Consider the following 22,199-nt stretch of genomic DNA (forward strand, 5'->3'; position numbering starts at 1 on the left):
TCATTGCACTATTCTGTCCTCAAAGCAGATTTCTTTTAAATGGGAGGTGTACTTGCTGGAGACTGTTAGCCCACTCGGCACATGTGCATACAGTCCTTCCTACCTGTGGCGTTGCTTAATGCTGCTGGAAAATAAATACAAAAAAGGTTTATTATCTTCCAATACGTTTTATGCCACCAAATTCTAAACCAACAATGATTTTCACAGCACTACAAAAATTCACATTATAAATACTGTGTGTCTACAGGTTTAGATATGTGTATAAGTGTTGCATGTGTGTACTTGCCAATGCATGAGCCACTAGTAATCATACCTTACAGTGACTGAGGACTGTGTTTACACCTCAACATAGTACTAGATGTTCGAGGACAGAGTAATATCCAACAGGGTCCTATCATCCATTTTCCAAAGCACATTAGGCCAGAAGTGTTTTAGACACAGATATAGAATACATGAAGTTCTGGATGGCTGAACATCTGTCTGTGTTAGCAAAGCATAATTTGTATTTCTGTGTAAATTAGGACTACTTATAACAGGTAGTATAAATATGGCCCATCTGTCTTAAACTGATTCAGAACAGGGTTCATTATTAGACAAGTTCAGACCAAGACCAGTTTGGGCATCTAACGAATCACAAAATGGCACATGTAGCTTCAATGAAGAACTGGTGAAGGGAAAGGGGAGCTTGTGATGCTTTCATACCTGGCATACTTCCACCATGAGGGCTCTGTTAGCTGATGGATAATCCTGTTGTTCTCCAGTGCTTGAATTAATGATAAATAATTAAGTCCCACAAGCAGTGCCTTTTGTAGAAGTTTCATTAAAAAATCTGTGAAATTATGAAGTTGAGCATCAAACTCCAGTTTTCTATGACATGTCTACTTGACAAAGAACTTAAAATGGTGTCTTTAGAGTTCTGGTATAAAATAAAGGAACGTGAAAACCATAGAAAAGACTTAACATAAAGGAAATAGGAGTTGGTCCTGAATGTTCTATAGAGCTTACTTCCCTGAATTTCTTGCTTAAAAACATTACAGAAAATGTGGAAACTAAGATTTGTTTTCTGTGGATCAGGACTCAGACACAAAGGCCTGCAACCTGATGTCTTCTGAAGGGCATGCATCTGACAAATGAAGACATTCAGGTGACCCATAATGGTAGAGTTTGGAAGAGGAGATGGGCAAGCAACTAATCCTGTCAGTTCTACTCTCAAAGGAAAAAATGTGTTTTCCTTCTCTTTGAATTTCACATAATCACAGGGAGACTTACATCACCCAGTATTACTTATAAAAAGGGTGATACATACTATTGGCAACTTTTCTTATGGCCTTTAACTTTTGTGAAGTAAGTTAATGCAAACAGCCACCTCTGAAGCCAACAAAATATTGCTAATTAATTTACTTTTTTAAACTTACTCTTTTGAAAGTGGCATATCTTAGACATAACATTATAGAAAGAAACATATGTAATAATATTGGAGTAGACAAAGAAAGAAGTGCTAATGAATGAGAAAGTGTTCATATCAGCGAGCTTGAGCCCTCCACAATACTATATTCTTTCTACTAGTATAAGTTTCATACATCCCTTGCGGTCCAAATAAGATGTGCAGTGGTGCAGCAGCTCTGTTACATATTTCATTTGAATCTGGCAGTACAGAATGAAAAGAGAAACACTGCATTGATCTCACAGCACGAAGAAACAAGTTGCACTCCATAATTTCACATGGAGTAAAGTTCAGGTTCTCCTAATTCCAAGGTGAATGTTCTTTTCACTTATAGCCACATTTTCCATTCTTTGCACTGCTCTAGTAATTCTAGATAACCAAGTTTAAGGGTCTTCCTTTTGCAAGTGGCTTATGGGATAGAGGTGGTAGTTCAGCTTATAAGCATGAGGACATAAATTTGAACCCATGAACCTATGTTAAAAAAAAATCCAGAGGTGGGTGGCAAATGCTTGTAATCTCAGTGCTGGGGAAGGCAAAGGCAAGGGCATTCCAGGACCTGGGGCTCATTGGCTAAGTATCCTACTTGGTGAATGTAAAGCCAATGAAAAGCCCTGTCTCAAAAGATTTTTTTTAATTGACAGCATTTGATGAATAATAGTCAAGGTTGTCCTCTGGCTTCTACATGAATACACACACATAAGCACACAACACGTACCTGCACACTCAGAAATACACACACACACACACACACACACACACACACACACACACACGAAATTTCTTATGGAATATCCCATAAAATACAGCAAATTGTAACTAACAGAATTTCATGGTGACTGTATAGTGTATTATAGACATAAGGCTTTCTGAATTACAATGGTGTGATAATACAACTGTCTTCAATTTTAAATCATGACTACCAATTCATCTTCCCATCATTCTACCCAGTACTGACTTATTTAGCAGAAGCATTTTAGGATGCTTCTCACTCAACCTTTGCTAGCTGTGCAAATTCACAAGTCAGCAGGAAGAATTTCTTTATGTCAACAGGACCTCATCATTTGCAAGCATAAATAATCCTTGTGTGCCCTTCAGAACTTCTATTTCAAGTTTTATCCATTAAGGACCATCTCGGTTGTGGGACGGAAATAGTTTCACAGCTAACTATAAAAATACAGTTAGCTATGCAGTGGTGTGCATGCCTGTAATCCAAGCATTCAAACGGCAGAGGTAGGTGGTTCTCGGTGAGTTTGAGGCCAGTCTGGGCTACAGAGCAAGTTCCAAGACAGTCTCCAAAGCTACAAAGAAACTCTGTCTCAGAAAGATAGGAATGAAGGAAGGAAGGAAAGAAGGAAAGAAGGAAGGAAGAAAACAGTAGATTTTCTCCTGTTGGGTTAAGTAGCACTGTCAACAGGTATAAGCACAGCCATACAGCATCACTTCTGACTCATGGGGTCTCTAGCATATGGAGGAAACTCCTTTAGTTTTTTTTTTCAGAAGAACTGAAGTTTCTTAAAAACTCATTGTACCTGTGAATTTTTATGACATTAAATTCATCCCATTTGTGTCTGTGCTATTATTCTTTAATGAGATTTACAATTGGCAAGTTAAGTAGGATTTTTTGTAAATAGGGTATATATTTTATCCTAAAAATAAGGATGCTAAATTTTAATTGAATGGTTTTTAAATGCATTAGGTTAAGTTTTAACTTTGTTTACACACACACACACAGAGACAGAGACAGAGACAGAGAGACAGAGACAAAGACAGAGACAGAGAGACAGAGACAGGGAGAGGAGTGTTTAGTACTCCCACAAATTGAGGAGAAGGAATAACTGAATCACTCCAGACTATGCCCTAATATCCAGTTCCTCATCACTGAACATCTTGCCATGGTAAAGAAATTTTATCCATACTTCAAATCTCCTTTCTTAAACTCTCTTATGTGAAAGGGGAACAAACTCTCTTGTGCAAGTATATGAATTTAGAGACAAATATTTATAAAATATCTTATACTGAAACTCACATGGCAAGCAGATTTCTAGAAACCTTAACGCCTCTGTCTTTAGTTCTCTCCTTACCTATCCTTACCTATGATTCTCCACGTTAAGCCCCTCTTCAAACTAGATGTGAATATCTGAATGGTGCACAGGGGTCAGTTTTGTTTTCCAGGTGGTTTGAAAATTGACCTTCAAAATACTAGAAAATACTTGTGAATTTTATCACAATCCCCAAAGTGTATTTACTTGTTATTTATCATTCACCTCTCTAGTGTCTAACTGCTGGAATGCATTTCAAGTTATTTAATAAGGACACATCAGGGCCATTCCATTAGCTCTCTTCCACGGATTGACTGTAATAAAAACATGAGACACTCATAGATTCACTTCTTAACAGCAACAAAAATTCAATATTTCTCCAACACCAGCATAATCAAATCAGGCCCTAGAATATTGCTTGTGCTGATTTATAACAGTAGCCAAAAATGTATTAGTAATATTAAGCCAAGGAATGCAATCTTGCTAATGTGACATCACTCAATATCTAGAATAAGATGTTTGGGTTTTTTTTCCTCCATTAGCTGATATCCTTGGAGGAGTTATCATTAAGATTTACCAGCCAATCAGGAATCATTGCTACAAAATGCATTTGGGACAGTCATCCCCAAAGGACTCTCAAAAGGCAGTGCTAGCATTTTCATACAAATTATCAGTGTCACTCCAGACCTACTGATTCATAGGTCCTCAGAACCTATTTCAACAATCGATTCTACTGACACTTAATGCACATTCATGTTTAAGAACCACAGGCTTAGAGGATAGTGCCAGCAAATGAAAACTCAGTTCACAATCAATGGTGTTATGTATTCTTATCTCATTCCATTCTGTATCTATTTTTCATTTCTTCATAAAATGCTTATAGAATCATTTCCATGCTGAGAGAATTTCTATAGTCAGCAGGCAAATGACCACGCGGGCTTGAAGGGGTTCTGATTTCAAAGGATCAATATTTATTTCTTGTGTTAGAAACAGAACACTTGCAGTCCATTTTTTTCAGTGGATTGCATACAGTATTACAATCATATTCTCCTTCAGCAGGTCCTGAGGCAATCAGAATTCTCCAGGAACTGGAGGGCAGAAAATCCTAGTTCAGGAAAAGCTACAGAATATACGTGTTTAATCACTTCAAATGCCTGAAAGAAAATTTTGCATTTCCTTGCCTTACAGAGTGCTTAAAATGTCTACAAATAAATTCACTTTACAGCTCTTGACAACCTCAGTATCTTCTAAAGCGGGGTTATACACTGCATATTTAATAGATGAAAGCCCATAGGGAAGCTGATTGGAAACACCATTCCTTAAGTAGCAGATAATGTTGATTTCAACAAATGTAAGAGATGAGAATATCCTGGAGGTAAAGGACCAACAATGACATATGTGACTATATCTTTTATTTCTAATAAAGACGTGTGGCATGACATTATTAATAATTAGCATTTTGATCATGCCTAGGTTGGGGCAATGAGAAGTATTCTGATTCAGAAATGCATAAATGATTGTGTGAAATTTTACACTTGCTTTTTTTCTAATCACCCAATTCTAGAAATCCCCAGTTGCATGACTCCCCTGAGCTTAATCATGTTCAAAATTAGTTCTTGAGATGGAGAATTAGCTGAGTAGTTAAGAGTGCTGTTGAACTTGCAGAAGGCCCAGTTTCAATTCCCAGGACTGATGTGACAGCTCACCACTGTCTGTAACTCCAATATTAAGGATTCTAACACCTCGTCTAATCTCAGCTGGCACCAAGCATAAGCAGTGTACCCATCTATATGCAGGAAGAACACTCATATTCATAATAATAAAATAAAATATTAATATCTGATGCTTAGTCAATTGTCATTTCCTTAAAAATAAAAAATGCATTACATGAATACTCAAAAAAACCCTTTGTATCCTTTGTATGGACCCTAGAGCCTGTATTTATATTCTTATATATTCCTATGTAGTCAAGGCTGAAATTCTCTCCCATACTCCAGTTCTTGTAGTGAAGGAAGACCATGGTCATCCAATTTCACACTGGATTATTGGTCAGTGAGAAGATCTTCCCAGCAGGCAAAAAAAAAAAATCCTGAGTCAAGGAGGTCACTGAGCTTCATCATGGACCAGAATACAATTTGAAAATACCAAGAAAATCAAAGATCATTCTTCTTTTGAATAATAAGACTTTACCAAAGTACCAGACACTGAGAAGACACATGACTTAACTTTCTAATAGGTCAAATGGGAATAAAGCACAGAGGTTTTAATTGCACACTTTACTAACATTGTATTTATTGTGTAAATTGTATCCAACATTCAGTATACATAACTTCAGAAATCTCTATAAAAAGTGATTATCATAATGTACCTGTTAAATGTGAAAGATCTTAAATGCCATACCCAATGAATTATGTATAAGCTATGTCCATTACTCAAATGTCTTTGGTTTCTTGGCGAGAGGATGTACTAACCAACTTGCATGTAGTATGTACTTTTAGTTATTCCAGAGAAATGGAAATATTAATTTGATAAATAAACCAGGAGCGCTCAATAACCCCATTATTCATTCTAGACTTCTGCAATGCTCAGAGTCTCAATTCTTTACAGTTGCAGTGAATTTTATGAATAAAAAACAATGCTGCTTTACAGTCCATCTGTCAATATTATGACTATGTCTACCAATGTGTAGAAAGAAGTGCTAGAAGAGGGATATAGCCTGCTGGCATTTTTTCAAACGTGAAAGATTGTTACAAAAGAATATTCTAATTTATTTATTTTAAAATCCAATAGGACATCTTGAAATACTTAATTTAAAGAATATGGATTCAACATATATACACATATATATTTAATGTTTCTAAATACAAGGTATGGACTTAGAAATTACAGCTAAAAATGATAAAGTATGGTTTCCTTACTTACAATCCAGTTAGGAGGAGGAAGAAGAAGCATGGTTGTAAGTTTGAATGAAGAAGTACAGGGGCTGTGGCATAGGTCTGTAAGTGGTACACCAGGGACCACAAAAGAGGTGCCAGTATGCCAGAACCAAGAGCAGACACCAAGCAGAACTCACAGTTCGTCAGACACAAAATCTGTCTACCCTATCAAGTTACCAGATATTTTTCACACATGCTTTACCCAGAATTCTTTCTAAAATCCATTATTAAAGCACAGTGAAAGGTGTTCTGATTTGAGACAGAAGGAATCATCCCCCATTAAGACTCATCCATCAGGGTACTTGCCCCACCTCAGATGCAGGCCATTTATATAAATGAAATAGACACATGCAGGACACAAGATCCATGGCAACCTGCACTGGAAACAATAACTCCACTTGCAAATAGTAGTGTCAAGTGAAAGAATATTGCAAGCAATTTCAATGGCAATTATTCCCTGGGTGAGATTAAAATCCTCCTGAGGAATTTGAATTCTCTGGTGAAACAAAAAACTGGTTAGCACCATTTCTGAGAAATAAAATTGTTTCTGAATGCTACAAAAATGACCCGTGCTATGCCTATTCCTCTGCAAGGTATTCCTGTGAAAAGGCGAGGGAAATAATAAAGGAAAAAGTGTAATATTGATCACAGTCACTGGACGACTCCTATGCTTTGTAACTTCTTCATACATGCTTTTAGCCAAGTACTAGACTAATATAAACCTTAATTAAGGTAATTCGAGATTCTCTGAGTATGGTTTAACAGCAATGGTGTATATATTCCTCTTTAGAACTAGCTACTTTATGAAAGTGAAAGTAAGACAAGAAAACTTTCTTCATTTGGTGGTATCAGACACAGGGAGCTCCAGAAAAATAGCATGTGTGTGTGTGTGTGTGTGTGTGTGTGTGTGTGTGTGTGTGTGTGTGTGTGTTTAAATATGTAAAATATCTCTAAAATCCTCTTTTCATCAATTTAGTAATGTTGTAAATGACTGCTCCATACGCTCTTATAATAAGTATGCTTACATGGAAACAGTAGACCAATTTAAGTATTAAATAAAGATGGTGTCAACCCTAGCCACAGCTAGCAATGAGCTTCTCTATAGCTTTAGAAAAGATGTGCCTGCCTTAACTGACACTAAGCTCTCAAGAAGCTGTGCAAAAAACAAAGACCTCCCAGGCAGCACACAATTCTCTTTACTAATTACTGTACAAACTTTCATCTGTTACTTACATGAGTTTTACAATATATCTTCCAGCAAAAGAAAGTCAATTATGAGACTATTAGAGTATATTAAAAGGGGTGATTTGGAAGGTTTGGGTCTGGTAATCATGTAGCAAATTTTCTTATCATTAATAGTCAAGAAATGCCTTTATTCAAGTCAGGGCTCAACTTCTTTAAATTTGTAAAATTGCTAAATGGCTTTCATAGCAATAGTTTGTTTTGCTTCCTTAAATCCTCAGGATATAATTTATAAAAATCTGATTAAATTATTGCCTTACTTAGGATTATTGCTGCAAAGGGAGACTTTTCTTGATCCCCATCTACTCTTCCTTAGTCACATGTCTTGCTACAGTATAATTTATGCTCCAGAATATATTAGATTTCTTTCTGTTGTTTGAACTAGCCTTGCTTGTTTTTGCCTCTGTCTACTATAGTAACTCTTCATGCATCAAAGCATTTGTCAAGTTTTAGCTTTCATTACTACTCATCCTGCGATGCTTTGTAACTACAGATACAATGTGCCTCCTTGCCTCAATCTTGCCACCACACCTCCCTGTTAAATTGGATGTGCTTCCTTATTTAAGCTGTTTTTGTCAGATTATTTTGCTGCAGCAATACATAATAAGTAAGTACTATAGAAATTTGGTTTGCAAGAAGTAAGCCTTTGCTGTGGTAAACCTGACTATGTGGTTCTTGGGCCTTTGCAACTTGTTTGTGGGAGGAATGAGGAAGAGTTTGAAACTTTGGGATCGAAAAATGTTTAAGTATTGTTTGCAGAGTTTTACGGACTATTCCAGTGGGAGCCTGAAAGACGGGAGTGCAGAGAGAAATACAGGCATTGGAGATCTAGCTGATGAGGTTTCAGAGAACAATGATTTTTGTCAAGAATTGAGGTAGGAGCCCTTCGTGTGTCATTTTAATGAAGAATATGGCTTCCTTCTGTGTGTCCTGAGAATCTGAATGAGGATGAATTTAAAGATAACTGACAAATTTTATTGGTGTAGGAAATTTTAAGACAGCAGAGCATTCACCTCTGTCATGGTTATTGCATCCAGATCTAGCGTGAGAGACAGCAAAGGGTACAGTTGCTTACCTTAGCATTTTCTAGATTAGCATTCTGAATTAGCATTCCAGATTTCAAGACATGTTATAGAACCATAATAATAAAATAAGCATTATACTAATTATGAGATGGTGCCTTCTAGAAATAACAGGGAAGCTACACCCATAACATCTAAAGATATAGCTGCTTAAACAAGACCTGAACAAGTATAACAATACACATGTCAAAATAGAAGGGGGAAATCTCATGAGGCCCAACCCATATACAAAGAGCTAAAGGTAACCAAGGAATTCTGGGAGTGGGAGAAATAGTCTTTCCCAGGAATGAGGCCCTTAATTGGTTAGCCTACACCAAATAATCATCCCTGAAATTGTATACCCACAAGTAGCACTAAATAAAATGAGTTATGTATTTATATATTTAGGCATAACAACTAAAGAAAAAGAAGCATGATTTCAAGAGGGAATAAGGGGGTATTCCCCAGGGAGGAGTAGAGGGACGAAAGAGAAGGGAGAAAGGATAGAGTAATAGTTTAATTAAAAGTAATTAGTAATAATAAAATAATTAGTTAAATTTCAACATACACAGAGAAAGGAAGGAAGAGAGAAAGGAAGGAAGGAAGAAGGAAAGAAGGAAAGAAGGAAAGAAGGAAAGAAACAGTGAGCCAAGCCAAGCATTCATCCTCTCTAGTTCCTCACAGCAAATGCAAAGTGACCAAACTCCTTCAACTCCTACAGCCATGGTTTCTCTGCAGCAGACTGTACTCTGGAACTGTGAGCAAAACAAATCCTTTCTTACTCAGGCTGCTTCTGTCAGAGTATTTTGTCATAGTAACAAGATAAGTGACTAATACAATGGGAAAAAAATACCTGTAAAGAAAAAAATCACCTTTGCTAGAAATGTGACTCTATAGCCATGTATCTGAGAAATGCTACCTGATATGTTCAAAAGTACATATTGAATTGTGTTCTTATAACAATTTTTTAATATTTAATATTGAAAAAATATATTGGAAGTAGTGCAAGGATTTAATAGTGGGCTATAAGTATATGCACATATGCATATACTTCATGATATATCTATGTATATATATGTCTTTATGCTAAAGTATAAATTTGTACAAAAATTTGTAGAAATATAAAATTGTTCAGGTAAAAATGCTTCAAAATATTACAAACAGTATATGGTTTTTGATAGTAATAATATGTTCTAAAATTATGCAGAAAATCCACTTTGAAAATTCCAAAGACAGTAGCGCATGCCTCAGGAGGCAGAAGCAGGTGGGTCTCTGTAAGTTCCAGGCCAGCCTCAGGCTCCAAAGCAATACAGAGAAACCCTGTCTTGAAAAGAAAGAAAGAAAGAAAGAAAGAAAGAAAGAAAGAAAGAAAGAAAGAAAGAAAGAAAAAAGAACGAAAGGAAATTTCAAAGACATCACTAACAGCTTTTATGGGAGAATTTAAATGAATCAAAAGAGTCAACTTTCTGTTGTGATAACATACCTTGACAAAAAGCTACTTAAGGGGAGAAAGGCTTATTTGGTTCACAGTTACAGATTATAGTCCATCATTACAGGAAGTCACAGGGGCATGGTTAAGTCTCTATTCATATTGCATCCATAATAGAGAGCAGAAAGCAATGGATTAATGCAGGTATGGTCATACTCAGTATGCTTTCACAGCCCAGGAGACCCTGTCCTGGCAAAGCTATCATTCATAGGAGGTGGGTGTGACGGCTAATCTTGGTTGTCAATTTGAGGTCATCATAAATCAAGTACAACCCAAGTTGCTGGCACTCCTGTGAGGGATTTTCTTATTCAGACAATTGGAAGGAAGACTCGCCCTTAGTATGTTTCACACTCTGGTGGCCGCCCACATTAAAGAGTTTGGAAGACATGAATTTGCTTTTTTCTTGCTTGCCCTTACTCTCTCCTGTTGCTGCTGTATACCATTGCCAGTATTAGAAACGACTTTGGGATTCCAATGTAGACTGAAGACCATTAGCTCTCCAGAGATTCTCTAGGATTCCAGTGCTACACTGACACTGCTGAGACATCTTGTCTATCAGTCAACACAGGCAATTATATTTCAATTATAACACCTGAGTCAGAAACAAAAACTTGGAAGTTTCTACAATATAAGAAAGCAAACACCTAATAATAGACTGAACAGAAGACATACAATGTTATCACACACAAAAATGCTTAAAACACCATTAAGAGAAGTTTTAAGACTTGGGCTGGTGAGATAGGTCAGCCTGTAAAGGTCTTACCTCTAAGGTTGATAAATGTATTCAATTCTCAGTAGCTGTATGATGGAAATAGAAAACCAACTCTAAAACTCTAACACACACAGTGTGATAAACCCATATGCACACACATGCACACATATGCAAACAAATAAATAAGTAAGTAAATGAATGTAATTTTTAAAACTGTAAGACTAAATTGAAAAATAGGCCATGGTCACAATTGAAAGACTAAAATTATTTTTTGTGTCAATTATATTCAAAATGATTTATAAATCAATACCATCCTGAATCAAATTCCAACAAAAATTTAATAGCAATTAATTACCTGACTTTCATATTTATATAAACAAATGATGAAGCTGGGGAATCCACTCTAACATTTGGGAATCTATGATAGTCCACAGTAATTTATATACTCTATTTGTTGACACAAGATCAGGTAAAATAGTCAACATGAATAGAAAAGTCTCATAGAGGATATTCCACTTGGTTTGTGGCAAAGGTAATGCCACTAAACAGGGCAAAGTATAATAATAATAAAGGGTTCCAGTTCTATTTTGCCTCTTAAAAAATTAAGAAAACCAAATGCCAGCTATACAAAAATATCAATTCCAGGTGAGACAAAGTATAATACTGTTTCTTGAAGACAACACAGAAAAATAACTGCTGACCTTGAATGAAGGTATATTAAACAAGACATCACTTGAGGAACTCATTGGAATGGAGACCATCTCTTGATAAAATATTGAGGGTGTTGAATAAAATCACAAATTTAAAGATGATATTTGCAAGTATTCTCACACAGGGCAAAATCAAGATATAGAAGTAATATCCTTTGGATAATACAATATATAAAGTAGCTAAAACTTTTAAACAGAGACTTTAGAGCAGGATATCTGGATGAGCAAAACCAAAAGGAGTCTTTCACAAGGTATTAATAAAAAATACAAATGTAGACATTCTTAGATGCTCACCTACTCAGTAGACTGAATTATGATTAACATTAATCTATTAATACCTAAGTATTACCTAAGTAAAAATAATTCTTATAAATTGAAGTTTGTATTAGAAATTTTAGCATGGCCATTTTGGAAAAAATTAACAATTTCTACTAAAATTTGAACCAAACATAGTATGTATCTGCAGTTTTAAGCATGGAAATACATAACCCAATAAAACTACACAACTCTAAGTTACTCTGTATTGTGTGAAACTGGTTTTTCAGGCTGTGATTTGCCCTATATGACTTCATTTTAGAAACACTGTCTAGCTACATTTTAAGTGCACATCCTGAGCATTTGGGCATGGCTACCAGCTACGAACCCTTGAATCTACAATAGTGTCCTGCAAGATTTGTAGGTGCAATGGAGGCACAAAGCTCATGGAAATAACCAACCAATATCTGATTGGGTTTAAGGTTCACTCCATGAAATGGAACCCTTACTCACAACTACTTGGGTAACCAAGAACCTGAGACTAGATAGTCCTAGGACTTAGGGCCAATCCAAACATTACTGATTTACAAAAGGAATGACCGATTCCTGATGGAGTTCTTCTGATGAGTGCCTTGATCAGTCATCATCAGAGAAGCTTCTTCCTGCAGCAGGTGGGAACAAGAGGTCCATAACAAGAAAATATCTAGAGTGGAAGACTTTGGAACACTCATCCATTAGCAGGATGCTTGCATGAATCACACCCCAGGGGGCTTAGGGAACTCTGTGACAGAGGCAGAAAGATCCTAAGAGTCAGAGGGGATGGAGGACACCAAACTTCTAAACACAGCAAGATCAACACACATACTCACAGAGCATGCACAGGGCCAGCAAGAGTTTGCACCTGATGAGGTCCTATGGTTGAAAGAAGACACATGCCCCCATCTCTAGCCCAGAAGTTATCTCCAATTAGCATCCACTTGCAAACCAAAATTAGCTTTTGCCAAGCAAATCTCACTGGGAAAACAATCTAATCTTAAGGGCAGGCTGCATGCCCAGTAGACGTCCAACAACAGCAGAAAAAAAAAAAACGCAACAGCATGCCATAATATTGTGATGGGTTTTTAATTTTTATTTCATATATATTATTAATATATGCATGTATTAATTTATGATATATATATCCCTACAGCTTTTGCATATTTATCATGGCCTCCAGTTTTGTGGTCTATGAGAGTCCTGAATATGCGAAGGAGCAGGTCTCTGTATGTATAACTGTTTCTTGTGCAGTTTCTTGGATTCTTTTTTCTTCTGTTTTGTTTGTTTTGTCCTATTCTGATTTGCTTTTGTTTTTGTTTTATTTTATTTTATTTGTGTCCCTTCGATGCCTGTTTGCTTTCTAACATGAGACATAAAGGGGTGGATCCAGATGGGAAGGAAGTGGGCAGGACCTGAGAGGAGCAGAGGGAGGGGAAGCTACAATCAGGATATATTGTATGAAAACAATATATTTTCAATAAAAGGAAACTAAGCATGGCTTTGCAGAATACATTCATGTGTGCTTTAGTAGGAGCATGTGTCATGTTCAACACCGTTCAACCTATACATAACCAAAATATCTAAATTCACCATAAGAAACTGGGTTAGTTTTCTAGTAACCAGAGTCATAATAATTCTAAAACAACACATGAGGGCCAAATTAAATTAACACATTATTCATTTCAAATATTTTCAGTTAAATTCATTGCAGATGATGTATAAAAATATTGTACAATAGCACTTTCTGATGTAAAATTTTGTTATATTAAACAAGTTGATGCTCAGACTGAAATATAACACTGTTCAAAACATCTTAGCAGGCACCCTGAAAGCTGCAGATAGAGATCTGCATCTTCAGTAACCATGACAATTAAATATGGTCAGATTGCAAGCCTTAGGATAGAATTACCACTAATGTTTGTGGTGATGGGAAGGAAAATTAGGTCAGACAGCCATAAAATTCTGATGTTTGAGTCAAAATTATAATAATAAATATTTAAATGCTACATTGTAAAGATCTAATTTATATTTGGAAAACAGCATCATGTAAATCACTATAATGGAAGACCTTTTTGTTTATGAGTTATATATGAATAAAACATATGAAAATTAGAATGATTGAATTCCTTGGGTTAACACAATCTATTTGTGTGCATAGACAGAGAACTAAAGCCTGCTATTCTTATAAAGACTGAGTACATAATAACACATTAAAAACTGGAGCATTACTCAAGGGGTTAGCATCAAACAATAAAGAAACCCTGGCTGAAAGAGGGTAGAAGGCAAGGACCCTAGAGGTTGCCTTCTAATCTCATCATACATGCCGTTGCATGTCCATGTCTACACTAAGATGCACATGCACACAAGTACCAAACACATGCACACAACAAAGCTGTGAAGGCTGACTGTATATTCTCATTTTTTGTGAAGTATTTGCTTTAATTTCCTGACTTACACAATAGGGTAATACATGTTCAAAGTCATCTTCACCCTGTTTGAAAAGTGCTGAGATGTCACATGCAACATGTTTATAGCATAGATTTTCACTGTGATGTTCAAAAGTGATTGTAAATGAATGGAAATTATAGAGATGGTTCATTTTCAAACTGGACAGAAAAATAATTCTTATATCCCAACATGCTGAATTTCCAGACAGGGTAGAATTACTGTTCTAAGTACCATCATTTTTAAATAAATTTCTGTTTCATTATTTGTCTTAGTTCTCACCTCCCTCCCAAATTTGATTTTTGACTTGACTATATAGAATTTCATTCCAAGCAAAACAAAAAAGTAAACAAGCATCTCTACTCAGGAATATCTCCAGAATTCATTTCAAATAACTCAAGTTGGAAAGACAAGGGAATGAATAGTGTACTTTTCACCAAAAATAAAAAGAAGTACATTCTGAAACAAATTAAAAGAGTAAAATGGTGTGTGTGTGTGTGTGTGTGTGTGTGTGTGCATGTGTGTATGTGTGTGTGGCTGTTAAACAACAGTTAAATAAATACAAAATTTAGCATATGTTTAGGATAAAATATTTTAGTTTCTTCTCAAAGAACTGTAGGAAGTAGATATACTTATGGATGGAATTTATTGATGAAATGAAGACATATTATAAATCTCAGAACTTCCCGTGAATCATTAAAAATTTAATAAGGACTACTGACCAATGACTTCAGGTGAAATAAAGAGGACCTTAGGAAAAACAGGAGGAGACCCCATCAAAAGACCTTCAGCCTAAGAGGGATCTCACTATGAAATTTGCTTTGGAGAGACAGCTATGGATGTGAGATATAAAGGAGACTACAAAAGGAAGACCAAAAAGAGGGAATCTCTGAACACTGAACATCTTTTGTTTTTTAAACATATTAAACAAAGTGTCAAAAAGAGTGAGTAACTTATATTAGTTACATAGTGGTTGCCTGATTGGGCTAACTGACTGAAGTTTGCTACTACACACTGCGGAGTTCTTGATATCTCTAAGAGAACAGGTTAAGAGCTAGGTAAACCAATTCACAGAAGGAGCGGAAAGTGATCAATCAGCAGCACTTAGAAAGAAGCCACCAAACAGTACAAGAAAGGCATGACACACTCAGGTCTACATTATCAAGCTCAGGATTGAGCAATTATCCGGCGAATTAGGGACCATCTGGATAATGCTAGCAGAAATAGATTTAGAGCTTGAGTCATTCAGATAATTGTGCAAACAATGTGCCCTGCTCTGGCTGAGTAACCTGGCCATTAATATCTTCTGTTGTACATTTTGCCCTGAGGTATTTTGAGAATGGACAATGGAGGCTCTGAAAGAATTAAGGAACCATCTACTTACAGGAAGAACTACATGAAGAATAAAGGCTATCTTAATAGACTGATATTATTACATTGTGTGTCCTCAGGAGCCACTTCACATGAGGATAGACATAAGAGACACACGAGTTCAATTTTGCTTTAGAGGACAGAAGGAACCGGGTGATGGTGGCTCACACCTTCAATCCCAGCATTCGGGAGGCAGAGGCAGGCAGATCTCCGTGAGTTCGAGGCCAGCCTGCTCACAAAGAGAGTTCCAGGACAGGCTCCAAAGCTACACAGAGAAACCCTGTCTCAAAAAGTCAAAACCACAACTAAACAAAAACCTCTGTTTTCAATTGAGGACAAAAGGAGTTAGCAGTGGGGCACTCGTATGTTAGCTTTCATATTGGGTGGCAAGGAGTTCTCTGAGCTCTGACACTACCTGAAGTAGCAGTGTAAATGAATTGATGAACAGCAGCAAATTATCAATGTCTGCATGGTAAATCATGTTTCTAGAAAGGCACAGCCAGGCATAGAAAATCCTATCTGTAATCCCAGCATTCAAGAACTAATATAACAGGATCCCTACAAATTCAAGGCTAGTCTGAGCTACATGGTGAGTTCAAAGTCAGCCTGTGTACAAAATGCGACTCATTTCAAATTCCACAGCTTGTGCTCCCTCCCCCACCCTCCCCCAACAAAACCAAAGGCAACAATCAGGGGAAAAAATCACTTTTGCAAATGTCCTGTTATAAAAGGAACATGGGAGTGCCCTGAGCCAACCCAGCTTCACAGCTACTCGGTGAGTATGACATTCCATGAACTTACCACAAAACACAGAACAACAAACAATCACAAAACCTAAAAGAGTTCAATATATAACTTTTGCCATCTAAATAGTCACCTTTAAAAGCCATAATACCAAGTGTTAATGAAAATAATGTGTATAGCCATTGGCAGAGATTAAACCTGTGCATGAGATTTTGAGAAACTATTTGTCAGCATCCATCAAGTGGCTACAAATATTTGTCTCCACTGGTAACCTTTAGTAAGTTATGATAAACAAATGGCCATATATGCAGAACATGTGTATTTACATTCAGTTCCTTAACTAAGAAAATCTAAAACCACCAAAGTTTGCTTGGAAGCCATGTGTACATCCTTGAAAACAATGTCAAGGGAATCAGTAAAATGTTTAATGTCTGAGGTAAAAAAAGAATGGAGCACAAAAATCCAGTGATTGTCACTATATCTAATAGTCACAGGTACAAATTGAAAGTATCTATGATGACCTAGGCATGGTGACACATGCCTTTAATCCTAGCACTAGAGAGGCAGAGGTAGGCAGATCTCCTTGAGTTCAAGTCCAGCCTGCTGTACCCAGTAAGGAAAAACAATGAAAAAACACTTTTTTCTCTATTTCTTTATTTCTAATTTTTGGTATTGATTATGTAAATTCTTTTAATCAAATTTATTTTCAATTTTATCTGAAATTTAGTTTAGCAACATAACTATGCACTTTTCAATATAATTTTACACAATAGGCTACCAATTCAACCTTAGTGAACAATGCATCATCCTTCTGTTACCTTGTCAATGGCACACAACTCAGTCCTCCTTAGAAGTTAGACCCAAATATGTCTTGCTACCAATAAAAAGTTCCAAAATAAAGGAGAATCAATAGTGAAAATCTAAAACATACAACATACTTGGATGGTCTGTGGCATCTTTGGTTAAAGTGTGTATGCTGGCAGACTTATTGGCTTCTGTGCCAATCCAGGTTTATAACAGCAGTGCACAATAGAGGATACACATTAGAATTTAGAATAAGAATGGATAAACTACTGTATAAATAATGGGTACTACTAGATGAAAAGAAGACTAAAAAAGTATTAGCTACAAGCAAAATTATCTAGAAGTAACAGAAGCCTCTGTTACTAATGGCCAGATTAGGGCTAATGCCTATCCATAGGCAGGGCAAACAGTGGTGTTTGCTACTTAAAATACCATTGCAAATAATACTTGAACAGCTCTTACTTATGAGTAATTACTCTGGCCCAAGTCCTGTCTTGAATGTTTTGCATGCATTGTCTCAGTACAGGTCAGAAAAGCCTCTACAGTGTTAATATAGACCCCATCGTTGGCATTCATATATCCACAAGATGAAAGCTTTCCCCCCTGTAGCCTGTGTTCTTTATCAGGACAATATTCATAACTACCAGAAGCATCATAAAAAATGAAGCTACAGAAGGAAAGATGCCATTTGAGAGCTTGGAAAAGAAAGCAAAAATAAGAGGGAGACCAAGAAAGAAGACTTACAGAAGTTAAACAACAGATGATTGTGGTGTCTACAACTGAAGTGGGGGAGGGGCGAGGAGGAGAAAACCATGGAAAATGGCAGCCAGAATGGAAGAAAAATGGCCACCATGCTAATAAGCAGAAAGCAAATGCTCTTCCTGTAAAACAGGGAGTTTGCCAGTGACTTAGAAGGTTCTAGGACATGATGCAGAACATAGGCAATTTGCATATAGAAAAAGTAGCATTAGACTGGAGACATCAAGGGATTAGATGGATACATACAAGGCAAGTGGGTTATTTATGGCAGAGAATAGAACATGCTAATGGGGCTGGGGGTGCTGGTAATACATGTGCCATGAAAAATGCGTCCAATTCACTGTGACTCTTACTGTGGGTATTGGAGTTGCAAGAGATTTGAAGAATGAGAAAATGAACTTGGAGAATGCCCCAGGGACCAATGATGACTTCATATTTGCTGATTTTTGGTGGGGAGTGGGAATATGGTTAAGGCAATTTCGTGGAATGTTCTTACTTGTAGAAATCTAGTCTATCTTTCACCTACCTCTCTAGTTAGCTACATAGAGCACAAGAAAGACTATATGGCATAAACAAGATCTAGTCATCACCTGTGTTAGAAAACTGAATCATTCTGGTGTAAAAATACAGAAACACTACCACATCATAATGGAGCCAGCATTCCCCAAAGTAGCCCTCAATTCTGCCATCTACTGACAAACAGATGCACCTCAAATCGTCGTAGCACCTACGTGATAATTTGCCATGATGACAGGTTTTGGGGGGATACCTTTGAGATGGCTTAGAACATTCAGTGTGATAACTATAAAACAATATAGATTATAATGGCCTGGTCAGTTTGGTGTTGCTGTGAGAATACACAGACCAACGTAAAGACCACAGAGGAATGCTGCTTACTGACTGCCTCTCTCTGGCTAGCGCCTTTCTTTTACAGTGTAAGCCCTCCTGAGTAGGGATGGTGCTTCTCACAGTGGGCTGGGTACTCCTGCATCCATCTCTGGCTATCTCAGCTACCTTTCTTTCATAGCCTAAGCCCCACCCCCTGAATAGGGAAGGTACTGCCCACAGTGTGTTGGTCACTCCTGTATCAATTAGAAATAATGGAATCCCAACAGACATTTGAACAGATAATTGTAGTTTGTGTCAACTTGGAAAAATTTAATTAGCAGAAATGTTTTTTCAGAAAAGTATTTCTTTGTCTAGCCAGATATTAAAACACATAAATATATAAGGTCAGGCAGCATAGGACTAAGTTGTGATGAGGTTTCCACATGCATAATCTTCCAAAGAGACTCAAGCTATGGATTGAATATCAGTTGTATCTCTGCTTATTCACAGCCTATTAAATACCCAGTCCCACAGTGGAAACGTGAATAATTTTTTTGTTTTGGATTTTTGAGACAGGGTTTCACCGTGTAGTCTTGGCTATCCTGGAACTCACTCTCAAGACCAGGCCTCAAACTCATAGAGATCCACCTGCCTCTGTCTCCCAAGTGCTGATATTAAAGGTGTGTGCCACCACTACCCAGCCATTCACAGATTTTAAAGAGCAGCTTCAGCAAAAACCTAGGAGTCAACTCTCTTATCCTTTCCTGGAATACTATGAGGCTCAAATTCTAACAGAATAAAACACTCTGCAAATCAGATAAGCAGGCAGTCAGGGTGACAAAATTCAATACCATCAACTCCCTCTGGGATATTAGAATAACATCTTGGAAACCAAAAATTAATTCTGAAAAAAACAACAACAAACAAACAAATGAACAAGTGAATTACCACAGCACACATGGTTGCTAATATCAACACTATTTAAATTTCTTACAGGGACCAATAATTATGGAGAACTGCAGAGCATGTAGTTTGGAGAGAGGCTGCTGTGTGTGCATGCAGAGCAGGTTTTGGTAAGAGAAGAGCTGAAATTCCTGAAAGATTTTAAGCACACTATTTGCTCCTTCTGAATCTCAATTTTTTTGATTTATAACAATGGAAAGGCTATCATCAGGAAATGCATCATGCCAGGCAGTGATGAAAATGAATATATAAACATCTTTTTATAAAAAAAGTCCAAATACATCTGAAATATCACATCAGCACAGATTTATATAATTCACAAGAAAAATCTGCCCTAGAAATTGTATCAAAACTACCTCCAATGGCCATACCAGTACCAGTCCTGCATCCTGAAAAGTGGGTGGGTCCTCTTCAGACCCCTCAGTGTAGCTAGCTGTAAGTTACCACATGAATACATTTAATTCCAAATAAGCAAGATACAAGAATGTGCACAGCATTGTGCACCAATGAGTCAATAAAATAGTGCAGGTAAAACATGTATTAATGTGATGCATGCTCCACTTCGGGCAGCAATGGTCGATCTGCACCATGACACCAAAAAACGTGGGATAAGACCCCAGAATGCATTCAGAATGATTTTGGAATAGATTGATTTCTGTGCATTCCAAAAGCATTATTCCATGTGGGGGTTGTTACTCTGAGTTTCTCTTTCCTGGCTTTCCCCACTAATGAAGAATTTGATTCTATTTCGCCCCTCCCACCCAGTACTTGCAGATTGCTTGTGAAGGCCAAGGCAGTCCTCTCAACAGCAAGGAAACCGGGCTGGCTGCGCAGGAGCTATATATAGCTCCACCTTGGCGATGTGCACACGCGGGCACACGTACAGATGCCCATGCGAGATTTGGCATGGAAAACGGGACATTCAGAAATGGCTACACCTCTCACTTGCTTCTTTCCCACCATTCCTTCTTTTTTTTTTTTTCCAGGAATTTTTCCCAGCAGGGTGTCTGATTTCCCTGCAATTCTTCTCCTTACTGCTACCAGCAATCTGATCCCAGCAAGAACCGGCACTGGGCCAAAATCTGGTCGACCCCAGGCAGAATGCTTTGGGTCCATCCTGACCCCGTCATTTGACTAGATGAAGTGGTAGTTCCCCATAGGAAACAGTGGGGCAGGCGGGAAGCTGCTTCCCTGCCCTGCCCAGTCTGCAGCACCTCATGGAGGAGGGACCCTGGCTTTTTCGCAGATGGATTAATCAGAAAACGCCTGGATTCTCCCCAACCCCCAAGCCAGAAGGGAGCTAGTTCTTAGCCTGGGGACGCACCAGCCCTTACCTCCCTTACTGCAAGCACCCGCAGTAAGCGCTGCACTAGAGGGTACCCCGCAGGTGCGGGGGAGGGGAGCAGGCGGTGCCTGGCATGCGGAGCAGTTGAGATGCAGAGAGGACCTGCGGTTCAAGCAGCTGGCACGTCTGCGCCCCCAGCCCCCAACCTTGTAGACAGGGCATACCCCAGGCCGGACCCCGCAGGCAGCTGCAGCGTCTACAAGGAAAGTTGCCCGGACGCATTGCCCTTCAGACCCCTCTCAACCCTTCCGATGTGTCGCCCCGGTTCCAGCATCCCGACCGACCACCTCCTCCACCCCATCTTCTGATAGGTGCCATGGGTGTTGCAGTGACAGCAACAGCGACCCCGGGAGCCGGGGTAACCAGGGCGGGGCAGGGGCTTGGTGGCCTCTGGGAAGCACGCCTTCCTTGAGCTCTTCAGAAGGGCGAGCCTGCCTCCTACCTGTTCCCCTCTCCTGTCGCCGCCGCGCTGCCGGGCCCTACAGCTTTCCCGCTCCCGCCGCAAACAGCTGGGAGCGCATCTCCCACCGGAGCCACTCCTCGCTTAGGCGGAGCCCACCTCAGCTACTTGACAGCAGAAGCCGGGGCCTCAGAGTGCAGTTATTGGGGCCGCGGGGAGAGGGAGGCGGGGACGGGAGAGAAACCTGCAACTTTGATTGGACCGAAGAGATGTCATTCTCAACTCCAGGGTTTCTGTGGACTCTCCTAGCTTCTGAATCCTGCAAGTCCCAGGTTCCAAAACCTTCTGTTTCTTGGTCAGAGGTCTTTGGAGGAGGGAAACTGCCTTGAGGATCCGTCATTAAAGGCTACAAGAGGGAGGGAGGATCAGACAAAGCCAGACCCCTGGAACACTTGAAGATTTAACCAGGGACACCACCAGGGGCAAAGACTCAATATGGAGCAAGGACTTTAGTGAAGAAACAGAAAACAAGATACACAATTAAGTGGGGGGAGAAATCACAGAGATATCAGAACTGGGGATTTTGTTTCATTCCAATTTCCAATCATTACCTAAG

General features: G+C 38.3%; 1 protein-coding gene across 3 annotated transcripts in view; it reads right to left on the reverse strand.

Annotated features, from left to right (window-relative positions):
* Cntn1 (contactin 1) overlaps positions 1 to 21,768 on the reverse strand; it is a 267,254-nt gene extending 245,486 nt beyond the window's left edge. The window contains exon 1 of one of the 3 annotated variants that reach the window (XM_005067129.3): positions 21,626 to 21,766. The gene's annotated coding sequence lies outside the window, so the exon portion shown is untranslated. Of the gene's footprint in view, positions 1 to 21,618 lie in introns of all 3 variants that reach the window. The other 2 variants (XM_040753939.1, XM_005067130.4) reach the window with 2 other exon arrangements.
* Positions 21,769 to 22,199: the final 431 nt, after the last annotated feature.

This window comes from Mesocricetus auratus, unplaced genomic scaffold (assembly GCF_017639785.1).
Source record: "Mesocricetus auratus isolate SY011 unplaced genomic scaffold, BCM_Maur_2.0 Super-Scaffold_100010, whole genome shotgun sequence".
Taxonomy (NCBI): domain Eukaryota; kingdom Metazoa; phylum Chordata; class Mammalia; order Rodentia; family Cricetidae; genus Mesocricetus; species Mesocricetus auratus.